Source organism: Leucoraja erinacea, chromosome 8 (assembly GCF_028641065.1).
Source record: "Leucoraja erinacea ecotype New England chromosome 8, Leri_hhj_1, whole genome shotgun sequence".
Classification (NCBI taxonomy): domain Eukaryota; kingdom Metazoa; phylum Chordata; class Chondrichthyes; order Rajiformes; family Rajidae; genus Leucoraja; species Leucoraja erinaceus.
Window position 1 is genome coordinate 73,671,140 of NC_073384.1, and position 14,970 is coordinate 73,686,109.

Below are 14,970 nucleotides of genomic sequence, written 5' to 3' on the forward strand. Positions count from 1 at the left end.
GGCGTCGGGAGAATCCTCTCCGCGGCTTGGGATGCCTGGAATGGCTGCTGCCTTACCGGAGACTGCGGCTTCCGAAGTTAACAGGCCGTGCCGGTCGGAGCTCCACAACTGCCGATCTCGCCGAGAGATCCCAGGCTCCTGATGTTATAGTCAGCGCCGCCGCCCGCGGCTGGCCGCTCCACAGTCCCGCAGCTCCGCGATGTTCACCTGCGGTCTCAGCATTCCGGAGTTCCAGCGCGGCGACCCGGGCAAGGCATCGCACGCTCCGCGATAGCGCTCCAGCGCTGTGCCGCCGCAGAAGCCGAGGTTCTGGGCGGTCCCCTCAGGAAACGCCGCTCCAGACCCGCTGGTAGGCTGCGAGGACAGGTCGACGGTGCAGCCCGGAGAAAAGCTGCCTCTCCGACCAGGTAGGGACCCTAGAAGATTTAATGGGAATCCAAGGGGTAACTTTTCACACAAAGGGTGGTGGGTGTATGGAACAAGCCACCAGAGCAGGTAGTTGACGCTGGGAATATTCCAACATTTAAGAAACAGACAGGTACATGGATAGGACAGATGGGACTAGTGTAGCTGGGACATGTTGGCCGGCTTGAGCAAGTTGTCTGAAGGACCTGTTTCCACACTGTATCACTCTATGACGCGACAACAAGTAACATTGAAAATACTGCTCCAACAGACAGTGGAATTGCCATGATCTGCATATCAATCTACACTGCAGGCAAATCTTTGTTTCTGGACAGGCAATGCTCGATGTGAAAACTCTCAACACTCAAATCTACTCTCTGCTCGTCACATGGGAACTATGACTGGTATCCTTCAACTCAGCCTTGATATCTCTGTTCTCCAGTTATCTGTTACTGTGCTAGGTTGCTGGACAGCAGTTCAAGCTTGCACCAAAGCTCGGTTGTACTTGAAATCTGTCCTTTTCCTTGAAAACAAATTGTTAAAATACTTCCGTAACCGAAAGGAAAACAGAGCTCTCACGAAATGCTATTAACATAAGGATGTCCCAGAGCACATTATGTGCAGTTATGTCTTTTAAAGTGCAATCACTGCAGTAATGTAGGAAGTTCTACAGCTAATTAGAAAACCACAAACTTGTGCAATCAGTAATATTAGAATGATCAGTTAATTATTTGAAGGATGGCAAAAAAGCAATGATAACTCCCATATGCTTCTTTAGAACAGAATAGGATCTATTCTCTGCTTGATGAGGCCTTCATTTAAAATCACATTGAAAGATTATACCGACAATAGTATAACATTTCCTTGCTATTGCACACAAGTGTTAGTCTAAATATTTTCATTCAAATATTTGGAGTGGGATTTGAACGCAAAGTATTCCGTGTTCTGCCTGTCCATGATAGGATCTTCACAGTGAATGGCAAATCATCCTCTACAATAATTCCAAACATTGGTGCCCTGCAGGAATGCATTCTCAGACCCCCTTCTACACTTCTTACTATAAGACTGTGCAGCCAAATACCAACCCATCTCAATCTACAGCACCACGATAGTTTCTTCCCAGCCGTTATCAAGCAACTGAGCCTCCCTATCAACAACTAGAGAGCGGTCCTGACCTACTATCGACCTCATTGGAGACCCTCAGACTAATCGAGCTTTATCTTGCACTAACCATTATTCCCTTTTATCATGTATCTGTACACCGTCGATTGCTCCATTGTAATCGTGTATTATCTTTCCACTGACTGGTTAGTACCCAACAAAAACTTTTCACTCTACCTTGGTACATGCGACAATAAACTAAACTAAACTAGTGGGCCAGATATTGAAATAATGACGAGACAGAGTACGTGAAGGAGATTGAGAACCTCGTGACCTGGTGCCAAGGCAATATCCTCTCCCTCAATGTCAGCAAGACAAAGGAGATGGTGATTGACTTCAAGAAACAAAGTGGTCCATATTCTCAGGAAAAAATTGATGGCGCCAAAGTAGAGATGGTCGATAGCTTCAAGTTCTTAGGAATAAATATCACCAACAATTGGTCCTGGACCAACTACATCAAAGCAATAGCCTAGAAATCACACAAACGTCACCACCTCCTTAGAATGCTTAGAAAGTTTGGAATGTCACCACCAATCTTCACCAACATCTACAGATGCGCCATAGAATGCATTTTATTGGGATGCATCACAGCATGGTTTGGGAACAGCTCCTTCCAAGACCACAATAAATTGCAGAGAGTTGTGGACGCTGCCCAGTCCATCACACAAACCGACCTCCCTTTCATGGTTTGCATCTACACTTCACACTGCCTCGGCAAGGCCACCAGCATAATCAAAGACCAATCTCACCCTGGTCACTACCTCTTCTCCCCTCTCCCATCAGGCAAGAGGTACAGAAGTTTGAAAGTGCATAACTCCAGATTCAGGGACAGTTTCTTCCCAGCTGATATCAGGAAACTGAACAGTCCTGAACAACTAGAGAGCGGTCCTGACCTTTCCTCTCCTTATTGGAGACCTTTGAACTCTCTTTAATCAGAAGGATTTTATCTTGCACTGAACGTTATATCCTTTATCCTGTACACGGTGGATAGTTTGTTTGTGATCATCTATAGTTTTTTCGCTGACTGGATAGCTTGCAACAAAATAAGCCTTTCATTGTACGTTGGCACATGTGACACTTATAAACTAAACTAAACTGATTCAAGAGGACCCAGAGGGATCTCGTAGAGCAGAGGGATCTTGGGGTGCAGATACCTAGCTCCTTGAAAGTGACGTCACCGGTGGATAAGGTGGTCCGAATGCTTTTGGTACATCGGCGATACTTCAGGCTTTCCAGATCACTGCATCATTGTGAGGGGACCAGGTTTAGTTGCCTAGGTTACGTACACTGACCCTCCCCCCACGCCCCACCCCCCTAGCTTCCTTCAGTAAACAACCAAATCCTTCATCTTGCAGATGTTCAAGGATGGGTTGCGTATAGGGAACTGTTGATGTTGGCTTACACCAAAATTACTCCAGCATTTTGTGCCTAATTTCAGGGATAGGTTTTTGTTCTGGCTTCTGAAGAAGGGTCTCGACCCGAAACGTCGCCCATTCCTTCTCCCCAAAAATACCACCTATCCTGCTGAGTTACTCCAGCTTTTTGTGTCTATCTTCTTTGTTGTTCTGGCACTACTGGATTTATTTTCCTATACTCCATCCCATCCCACCAACGACAGTGGTATAATCGGCAAACTCAAAAATCAAGTTGGCGCTGGACCTGCCCACACAGTCATGGGTGTGCAAGGAGTTAGGAACTGAGCATGCAACCCTGAGAAGAACCAGCATTGAGAGGCAGAGAGGAGGAAATATTATGATCAATTTTATCTGACAGGCCTGCAGGTCAGGAACAGAAGCCAGTTGCAGATGGAGGTCCCAAGGCCAAGGTCAAAGAGAATTACAGATGAGTTTATTTGGTATTAGGGTGTTGAAAGATGAGCTGTATTCAATGAATTGCATCCTGACATAGGTGTTCTAATTGTCAATGTGATCCAGAGACAAATTTGTGCAAAGGAGATAGCATTCTACGCTCGGAACTGTATACAAATTGCAAGGTCTAGATTATCTGTGCGACTGGCACTGATGTGGGGGTTTACCAATCTTTCATAGCACTTCATTTTGGTCAATGTTAAAGCTACTGGATGGTGGTCATTGAGTCAGGGCACGTTCATTTTCTTGAGCATTGGAATGATCGAAATTTCCTTCAAACAGATTGGGACTGTGCACAGTTGAAGTCAGAGGTTGAAAATGGCAGTGAAGTTAGTGGCCTATTGATTGGCACACAATTTTAGAGCCCATCCAGGGACTCCATCTGGGCTGGTAGCTACCCGAGAGTTTACCCTCTTGAAAGTGGAGCTGACTTCGGCCACGGAGATATATGGGCCAGATTCAGAGGAGGGGGGGGGAGGATGGGGGAGGGGGGGTGTGCCATGGTGGAACTTTGATTGCTTGCTCAAAACGGGAATAAAAGGCATTCAGCTCACCTGCTAAAGGGCCTGTCCCACTTTCACGACCTAATTCATGACTTCTGCCGAGTTTGCCCTTAACTCATACCCGCAGCATGGTCGAAGTGAGGTCGTAGGAGGTCGTGGCAAGCCGTGATTCTAGTCGTGGGTACTCGTGGCATCAAGTAGGTCGGGGGCATTTTTTCTAGCATGATGAAAAATGTCCACGAGTAAAAAAGGTCGTGAATTAGGTCGTGAAAGTGGGACATGCCCTTAAAGATATGTCTTGCGAGAGATCACCATCGACCTTGTCTCTGGCCCATGGTTGCCTGGCATCCACTTTGTTGAATTGAGTAGTGCCTGCGTGAGTGTAGGAGATCTGCTGATGTTATTTGGAGAGTACGTTCTTGAAGGTAGCATGATTCAAGTTACCAGCGATTTACCAAACCTCTGACATCAGGGTTTGCTGTCCAAAGAATTAACAACCAGGTATAATTTGTCTGCTGCCACCTTGACATATGCTTGGGGTCTCCTGTAGACTGCTGGCAAGATGGTCAAGGTGAATTCCCTCGGTAGATTTTGTGCGCCAAGTCAGAGGAGCAAAATTAAGCTGAGTCCACTCCATCAAGAATGGTTCGACTGGGCTTATGTTCACTGGAATTTAGAAGGATGAGAGGGTATCTAATAGAACCATATAAAATACTTAAGGGATTGGACCAGCTAGATGCAGGAAAAATGTTCCCAATATTGGGGGAGACCAGAACCAGGGGTCACAGTTTTGATACAATAAGGGGGCGCTGTCGAGTATGGCTGCCCTGCCAGCAGCTGTTCGTCCTTTCACCCTTTTTTAAATTTTTAGTGAGTTAAAAAGTGTTTGTTTTGAGGTCTAGTCTTTTTATGTGGGGGTGGGAACTGTTTATTTCAGTCCCTAACTGGTTAGAGATGCGGCTTTTCTCCGAGCCGTATCTTCGGCCCTTCCTCGCCGCCTACCAATGGGCCGGGAGCGGCGTTTCCTGCCGGGACCGTCCAGAACTTCGGCTTTGGCGGTGGCGCAGCGCTGAAGCATCATCGCGGAGCGGGCGATGCCTTGCCCCGGGTCGCCGGGCGGTGGGCTCCGGCATGCTGAGACCGCCGACTCCCAACGTTGCGGAGCTTTCGCCACAGCGGCGCACACTCTGAACACCGCGGAGCCTGGGACCTCTCACAGAGATCGCCAGTGTCGGAGCTCCGACCAGCGCGGCTTGTGGACTTCGGGAACCGCGGTCTCTGGCAGCAAGCAGCCGTTCCAGACGCTCCAAGCCGCTGAAGAGTGTTCTCCTGACGCCAAAGCCCCATAATCCGGTGAGAGGGCCTGAACACTGCGGAGGCCTCAATAGGCCCGACCATGGGTGAACAAGGGGATGGGGACTGGACTTTGTGCCTTCCCTCACAGTGGGAACCATTGTGGGGGGATGTTTTTATATTTTATGTTCAATTCTTTTTTAATGTGGTGCGTTACTTTTATTGGTGTGCTGCAAATGGCAAATCGGAATTTCCCTGAGGGGATTAATAAAGTATTTTTCTATCTATCTAGAACCATATAAAATACTTAAGGGGTTGGACCAGCTAGATGGACCAGCAGGAAAAATGTTCCCGATGTTGGGGGACTTCAGAACCAGGGGTCACAGTTTTGAGAATAAGGAGTAGGCCATTTAGGACTGAGATGGGGGAAAAAAATTCCACCCAGAGAATTGTGAATCTGTGGAATTCTCTGCCACAGAAGGCAGTGGAGGTCAATTCACTGGGTGTTTTCAAGCGAGAGTTAGATTGAGCTCTTAGGGCTAACGGAATCAAGGGGTATGGGGAGAACGCAGGAACGGGGGTACTGATTTTGGATGATGAGCCATTGAATGGCTGTGCTGGCTCGAAGGACCGAATGGCCTACTCCTGCATCTTGTTTCTATGTTTCTATCAGTGGACCGTGAAGTGGTGATTATTGCAGACGCCGTTGCCCTTGCATGAGGATTCTGTGATAAATGGAGAACCCCTCTGGTTCTATAGCAGGGTGAGGTGAGAAATGCATCAGCCATTTTTCACGCAAAATAGAAGAATTTTATAGAGTTTGCAAAGATTCCTGAACATGTGCTGCAACTGCAATTTCAGACACATACAAAATAATACAACTTGAAAATATGTATTTAATATTAAGCCTATTTAAACATTGTTGTTGTGCATATGGGTTGTCATGTACACTCACTAATTGTGATTGTGGCAAATATCCTAATAGGACGTGTTCCTGATCAAACAAACCATTCCATGTCCTAATTTATTTATGACGGCTTTGCAAATGTTTCACCCTGCCTCCTTCATTTCGTGCAAAACAAAAGCAGGAAAATGTTAATCTTGCATATCTATTTGTAGCAATGCTTATCATGCAATGCAGCGCTATTAGCTTACCATAGCAGATTCTTCAGATCTGACATCTTTTTTATAATATCTTGCTGGCTTGTGCAGTTCCTTTTGACAATCTCTTCTCACGCCTGTCACATCAAGCACTTCTGGCAGGAATATCAATTAGTCCAATATAATCTGTGCCTTTCACTCCCTTAATATTTCTCTCAAAGACTGCAGCACCTGGTCGGAAGACTTTGTTGTATTTCTGTCTTCAGGGCTCCATCTCCCAGAAACTGCTGACTAAGCGACCGCACTGTGACATTTCATCGTATTAATAACTGATTATTACAATTTACTGACTATAGTTCTTTCTTATTGTCTGCCACGTAAGTGACTTAATCCACGTTGAATTAGGTGCACAGTTCAGCATAACTCCAAGAATCAATATAATTTGGAATAAGCCAACATCCTCAATAATAACTCAAAAATATTTTGTAAAAATTGAATTCTAAAGTTGTGCTGTCATGATATGCTGCTGCATTTTCAGTGAGATTGTCAAATAAATATTTAAATTGAAATATGTCTATCTGGACCAAATCTATTCAAAATTATCCCATGTCTCTCAGAGGGATTTTTAAAGGCCATTGGATTCTGAACTTTCATGCTATAATCTGGGCTGCATTTGCATCTGTGGCCAAGTGTCTAACCTTATTGTATATTTTTCACAATCCATTTATCCGCATTCGTTCTGATTATAATTGCCGGATTGAGGTTAGTGTTCTGTTTCTCATGTTGTGTGGACCATATAGAAGGTATTATCAGGGGATTCCAATGCTATGTTGCATGTGTGGGCATGGAGGGAGAGAAAGTTTTCCCCGTCATGGTAGACTAAGTTCTCCACCTAACCCCAGCATGAAGAACAGCTAATCAGGTGGCCCACCAAATTCTTCCTGACAAATGAAAGAAAATAATGTTCTTTGGGTGTGAAACTGGATTTGATAGTGGTCATGTTTCATCCAAATGAAAAACTTTGTAGTTCCAAGTTGGTGATTAGGGTACACAAAAATGCTGGAGAAACTCAGCGGGTGCAGCAGCATCTATGGAGCGAAGGAAATAGGCAACGTTTCGGGCCAAAACCATTCTTTCACCCTTGATTAGGGTGTAAGTCCCAATAGCAAATTGGTGACACATTTCAGTCTTCTACAAACACAGTAGTCGAAAATTGCTGACAGGTTATTGAGTAAGTATCAATTGACAATAAAATCATAAAATTCATTTATTATTTGCACCAATGTGAAAATACTGGAGAAATATAATGGAAAAAAGATTAGCCACTTTCAGAAAATAATCTCTTTTGTAGAATTCAACTTGCATTGCTTGCTCAAGGCTTTTGCCTTGCAAGGAATTTACAAAATAAATTAAGTACAAAAATAATTTGTGTTCACATAACGCCTTACATTTGTCTTAAATTGTCTCAGAATTATTTAACTGAAAATTAATTTCTTTATTGAATAAACATAAGTCTGAGAAGGCTTACTGTATTTCGTATAATTAAAGAGAAAAGATAGATTAAGTACGGCAGAAGATTACATATTGTACGCAACTACAAAAAACTGGAGAATCAAGTTGTTGAAGATGAGAAATGAAGTTAAGAATGAGAGGCAAGTGTTGTTGCGTAAATGTAATCCCAACGTTAACAAAAGGAACTACAGGGGCAGAATACAAGTCGCTATGCATCCTATAATATGTTCAGTAGCAATTCTGCCTAGGGATAAATTTCTAGCTCAGCAAGTCACGCAGCAGAGGGGAAAGGCATAATGTTCCCTTCAGAACTGATACAGTGAGCGGCCAACTGTGTTTTAAATTGCGGAGATGGGGAGGGATGATGGGAACAGAAGGATTTAAATAGAAAGGCAAAGATACCTCACCACAGAGGTACAGATGCCATCTATTGAAAAAAAAATGGTGACCCGAAAAAGGACAACTTAAAGGGACTGGTGTGGACAAGTTGATCATCGGAGCAGGAACGATGGACATGAAGAAACTGGAAGAACTATATGAAGTCCTTACAGAAATCAAGTATAAAAGTGGTATATAGTCATGATCATAGTGTGAGTCAATCCAAATTATTCATTTGAAAATCAAAAAAATGCAGTGTTGGGATCTGAAATAAAAGCAGAAAACATTTGAAACAGTCAGTATCTCAGATAGCATCTGTGGACAATGAAACTTAAATGTTAGCTCTGTCTCTTTCTGCAGATGCTGCCTGACCTGGTGACTGCATCCAATATTTTCTGTTATATCATTAAATACATTATTGAATCTTAAAGGCCGCACAGTACTCAGAAGATGAGGTACTGGCATCGGGGAGGACTAGAGCTGTGTAGGACGTTTATAATAGTGAAGTCAGAATAGGTTGGGATGGAGAATTAAAGTGAAAAATGACTGGAAGTTCACGGTATCCCAATCTGTGCTTGAATTTTTCAATATAGAAGAAACCATATTGTGAGTATTGAATGCAATACCCTAAAATGAAAGAAATACAAGCGAGTTTTTTTTCTCCCCAGGAAGGATTATTTGAGCCGCTGAATAGTGGGAAGGGTTATAAGGGCAGATATTTCATCTCCTTTGCTTCTGTGGGAAAATACTGTACAATGGGTAATTGTGGATGAAGATGGATGAGTGGATCATAGAATGGTCCCTTCAGAATGCTGAATGTAACGGGGAAACAAAGGCACACAGAGAACAAAGATTACTAAAAAAGTACAGCACAGGAACAGGCCCTTCTGCCCACGACGTCTATGGTGAACATGAGGCTGAGCTAAACTTATTTCATCTACCTGCACATGATCCATACCCGTCTATTCCCTGCATATCCATGTGCCTACCTAAAAGCCCCTTGAGTACCACTATCGTATCTACCTCCAGCACCACCCCTGGCAGTGGGATGTAGACATCCACCACTCTGTGTAAAAATCTTGCCTTGCATAACCCATTTTAAACTTTGCTCCTTTCATTTCAAAACTCTGCCCTCTGGTCTTTGATACTTCCATCCTGGGAATAAGGTTCTGACTGTCTACGCTATCTATGCCTGTCATCATTTTATACACCCTATCTATCACGACTCCCCTCAGCTTCTGTTGCTCCAGGAAAAAACTATCCAGAGAAGACATGGAATCCTTTTGAAGGTGAAATAAATGTTGGGGAATGGTGCATTGCATGTGGAGGATACTGATATGAAAGATGGGGACACACGAAGAACCATTTCTTCACTCTGTCTAGGAGGAGACTGGATGAGAACACAACTGTGGGAAACAAGCAGTGGAGAGTTCCAGCAACCACGGTAGGAGGGAGGCCATGATAACAGAAAAGAGAAAAGATCTTAAAGAAGACACAGAAGACTTTACAAGAATGATCCCAGGAATGAGTAGGTTAACCTATGATGAGCATTTGTTGGCACTGGGTCCGTACTCACCAAATAGTGAAAGGTTTGGATAGAGTAGATGTGGAGAAGATGTTTCCACTAGTGGGAGAGTCTAGGATGAGAGGTCACAACCTCAGAATTCAAGGACGTTCTTTTAGGAAGGAAATCACAATTATTTTCTTTATCAGAGGGTGGTGAATCTGTGGAATTCTTTGCCACAGAAGGATGTGGAGGTCGCCAGTGAATATTTTTAAGGGAGAGATAGATAGATTCTTGATAAGTACAGGTGTCAGAGGCTATGGGGAGAATGCAGGAGAATGGGGTAAGAGGGAGAGATAGATCAGATATGATTGAATAGAGGAGTTAGACTTGATGGGCCGAATGGCCTAATTCTACTATCACATATGACCTTATGACTTCAGATGCTGGAATATGGACCAATAAACAAACTTGGTGGAACTCAGTGGGGAAAAAAGATGGCCGAGGGTTTGGGTCGTGATCTTGCAATGGAACAACTTAAAGGGACTGGTGTGGACAAGCTAATCACCGGAGCAGAAACGATGAACATGAAGAAACTGGAAGAACGATACAGAAGTCAAGTGGTGTAGTCAAGATAATTGTGTGAGTCAATTGGCTTATAATGGAAATTGGTTGTTAAACTTGAGATGAAAGTAAAAATGTCAAGATTGGGGAAGGTGGATGCAGAACATGGCGTGGAAGGGATTGGCAACAAATGATTCAAGTTCTGAAGGAGCGAAGGAACTAGCACAATGTAGTTATCATTTTAACATAAAAAGAGCTGAGGGAGACAGAGGGCTTGAATGAAGCTGATGAAAGGCCTTTCACCTTGTCCAATGAAGAGACAGGCAAAGCTAGGGTCTATGCGGGTTCCTGCAGCTACATCATTGACCTGGGACATGTGAGTGGCATTGAAGTTGAAGGTGAAGTTATTCAATGCAAGAACAACTTCAGTTGTGCAAAGGAGAATATTAATGGAAAGCAAATGTATGACCAGTATATTTTTTAAAAAGGAGTGCGGTAATCTAAGGGCCTTATCCCATGATGCGAGTTTACCTAAGAGCTCTCCCGAGTTAAAAAAAAATCAAACTTGTGGTAAGTATGTAGAATGTACGTAGCGGGCACGTCGGAGCTCCTGGATGTCTCGTAGCGGCTCGTAATGCTAACGGCAGGTACTCGGGGAAAGGTGGTAACTCGTGAAGTGTTTTCAACAGTGTGACAAATTTCCAAGCTAAAAAATACTCGTGATGAAGTACCACGAGTTTGCTTCGATTGCCCCGACTAAAGATGATTTGCCTCCCCCGACTGTGGGAGAGTAAAGAGGGAAGAAGTTTAGACTTTATTGCCTTCCATCGCAGTGAGGAATGTGGGGAATCTGCTGTGGTGGATGTTTATGTTAACTTTTATGTAGTTGTGTGTCTTGGTGCCTTTTTTTAGTATGGCTGTATGGTAAATCGAGTTTCACTGTATTGGTACATGTGATAATAAACCGACCTTGAATCGAGGGTATAGGAAAAGTATGGAAATATGCTGTTGAGATTTCCATACAGTTTACAGTTCAGTTTGTTGTCACGTGTGCTGAGGTACAGTGAAAGGCTTTTGTACAGGATGGTGTATAATAAAGGATGGTATATAATGACACATAAGGTTAGAAGGGTCTCGACCCGAACAGTCACCCATTCCTTCTATCCAGAGACGGTGCTTGTCCCGCTGAGTTACTCTAGCATATTGTGTCTACCATCCGCATCTGCAGTTCCTTCCTACATAGAAAGTATGAATGTCTACTGCTGCTTTATTTACTATTTCTATGAGATTAGTTGGGATTCTGCCTGAGGAAGAAGTGAAGGGGCTTTACCAGATTATCCTGGTATAGGATGGAAATGTAGAGGAATTGGTTGCCCATAGTGAAGATATGACTGCTCTGCGATCAGGAAACAGGCAACTTGGAAAGCCATTAGAGGTGTCACAAAGATAGACACAAAATGCTGGAGTAACTCAGCAGGACAGGCAGCATCTCTGGAGAGAAGGAATAGATGACCTATCGGGACGAGACCCTTCTTCAGACTGATCTGCAACTGAAGGGTCTCGAGCCGAAATGTCACCCATTCCTTCCCTCCAGAGACGCTGCTTGTCCCGCTGAGTTACTCCAGCACTCTTCGATTCAGGAGTGGGGACATACATTTCTTATTTCTGTATAGAAGTACTCCAGATATCTTCTGGTCAGTTTGACAAATCACAATAGCATCATCCATATAACCATATAACAATTACAGCACGGAAACAGGCCATCTCGGCCCTACAAGTCCGTGCCGAACAACTTTTTTCCCTTAGTCCCACCTGCCTGCACTCATACCATAACCCTCCATTCCCTTCTCATCCATATGCCTATCCAATTTATTTTTAAATGATACCAATGAACCTGCCTCCACCACTTCCACTAGAAGCTCATTCCACACCGCTACCACTCTCTGAGTAAAGAAGTTCCCCCTCATGTTACCCATAAACTTCTGTCCCTTAATTCTGAAGTCATGTCCTCTTGTTTGAATCTTCCCTATTCTCAAAGGGAAAAGCTTGTCCACATCAACTCTGTCTATCCCTCTCATCATTTTAAAGACCTCTATCAAGTCCCCCCTTAACCTTCTGCGCTCCAGAGAATAAAGACCTAACTTATTCAACCTCTCTCTGTAACTTAATTGTTGAAACCCAGGCAACATTCTAGTAAATCTCCTCTGTACTCTCTCTATTTTGTTGACATCCTTCCTATAATTGGGCGACCAAAATTGTACACCATACTCTAGATTTGGTCTCACCAATGCCTTGTACAATTTTAACATTACATCCCAGCTTCTATACTCCTTTCCAGCAAGTTTGATAACAATGTCAGGTTTGGTCATTCATCAATAGAATGCTGCAAATGACAAGGAGGAAGGGGTGAATAATGCTGTGGTCAAATTTGAGGGATTGGCAGTTAGCTATAGTGGTCAAGGAAAGACCGTTCACATCGTGGCCCTGTTGTCACCAATCGTTCCACCACCAGACCCCATTGTATGCAGATGCCGAGAAATGTGTTCAGCTAATCTTGTGACGTGGACTTGATAAGAAGTTAGCTATAGACAATACTGAAAGGGTAAGAAGTGGGTAGTGGGGGTCTAATAAGAGTGGGAATTCTGAAGGAAATTCAGATGGTGGTTTGAGATCAGAAAGTGAGTGAAAATAAAACAATAGGGGTGACTGATGGAGAGATATGAGGAACCACAACAATAATGCCTTTAATTTAGTTTTAGAGATACAGCATGGAAACAAGTATTCTGCGCCGACCAGCAATCACCCATACACTAGTTCTATCCTTTAACACCAGAGATAATTTACAGACACCAATTAACCTACAAACCTGCAAGTCTTTGGAATGTCGGAGGAAACCGTAGCACTCGGAGACAATCCACGCAGTCACAAGGAGAATATACAAACTCTGTACAGACAGCACCCCTAGTCAGGATCGAACCCAGATCTCTGGTGCTGTAAGGCAGCAACTCTACCGCTACGCCACTGTGCCTCTACTCTTGATAAAACTTCCAACCATGCCTTCCCAATTTCCCTCACTTTTGTTTTCACCTCCTTTCCTCGTAAAAGGGACAAGGATAAAGTTCCCTTTATAAAGTTTCCTTTACCCTCACCTTCTTCCTTAGGGGCCTATCGCACTGCGGGGCCCTAATTGGCGAGTTTAGAAGAGTTTGCCCATGACTCATACTCGCAGCATGGTCGACACAAGGCCCTAGGAGGTCTTTGTAACTCTCCTTCATGCTCGAGATTAGTCCCCGCGTACTCGAGGCCTCAGTTAGGTCACAGCGTTTTTTTTAGCATGCTGAAAAATGCCCGCAAGTAAAAAAAGGTTGCCATGGAGAAAATCAATATTTTTTTTACTCGCAGGTTTAGTCGAAGTAGGTCGTAGTAGGTCAGCATGTTCTTGGTCGGTAATCGAGGGTAATTGAGGGTAGTCGAGAGTAGTCAAAGGTAATCGTAGATAGTGTTCAACATAGTCGAAGGAGGTCGAAGGAAGTCTTCTACATGACACTTTTTCATACTTTCCTAAACTCTTCTACATTTGCAAATTAGGTCCCCGCAGTGGGACAGGCCCTTTACAAACTCCACGTTAAATGAATCATGCTTCTGTCATTTTCAACAGGATTCCACCACCAGACACATCTTCTTTGATTCAGCATCTATCTATCATCCCTTTCCTCATGACTCCTCCAAATGAAACAGGAGAGGTAATCCAGTTACCTTTCCCCTTTCTGCCATCCAGGGGTCCAAAAAGTTATTCATAGTGAAGCAGCAATTCAATTCCACTTCTTCCAACCTGGTGTGTAGCATTTGGGTCTCGCAATATAGAATAGAATAGAATTACCTTTATTGTCATTCAGACCTTACAGTCTGAACGAAATTTTGTGCCTGCAGTCATACATACAATAATACAATAATACACAACAATAAATAAATTAACATCCACCACAGTGAGTCCTCCAAGCACCTCCTCACTGTGGTGGAGGCAAAAATATGGTCCTCCTTGCATTGGAGAAACTCAACACAGATTGGCCAATGTGTTGCACAACATGGCAGTTCAGGCAAGTGTAATCCTTGATTTCCCCTTTCTGAACAACATTTCCATTGTTCACACATGTGACTTCAGCATCAATTCACTTGAACATCACGTAATGAACTTTATTACGCTGCCTCGGCAAGGCCGGCAGCATAATCATGGATAAGTCACACCCTGGCCACTCCATCTTCTCCCCTCTCCCATCAGGCAAAAGGTATAGAAGTGTGAAAACGCACACCTCCAGATTCAGGGACAGTTTCTTCCCAGCTGGTATCAGGCAACTGAATCATCCAACCACAGCCAGAGAGCAGTGCTGATCTACTATCTATATAATTGATGACTCTCAGACTATCTTTGATTGGAACTTACTGGCTTTATCTTGCACTAAACGTTATTCCCTTATCATGTATCTGTACACTGAATGGCTCAATTGTAATCATGTTCACGAAGGAACTGCAGATGCTGGAAAATCGAAGGTAGACAAAAGTGCTGGGGAAACTCAGTGGGTGCGGCAGCATCTATGGAGCGAAAGATCATGCCATTTCTTTCCGCTGACTCGTTGGCACGCTACAAAAGCTTTTCACTGTACCTCGGAACACGTGCCAGTAA

The 14,970-nt window shown here is 43.8% G+C and overlaps 1 protein-coding gene across 2 annotated transcripts in view; it reads left to right on the plus strand.

Annotated features, from left to right (window-relative positions):
- Positions 1-14,970, plus strand: part of LOC129699851 (potassium/sodium hyperpolarization-activated cyclic nucleotide-gated channel 4-like) — a 144,594-nt gene that overhangs the window by 128,755 nt on the left and 869 nt on the right. The gene's annotated exons all lie outside the window — the stretch shown is intronic.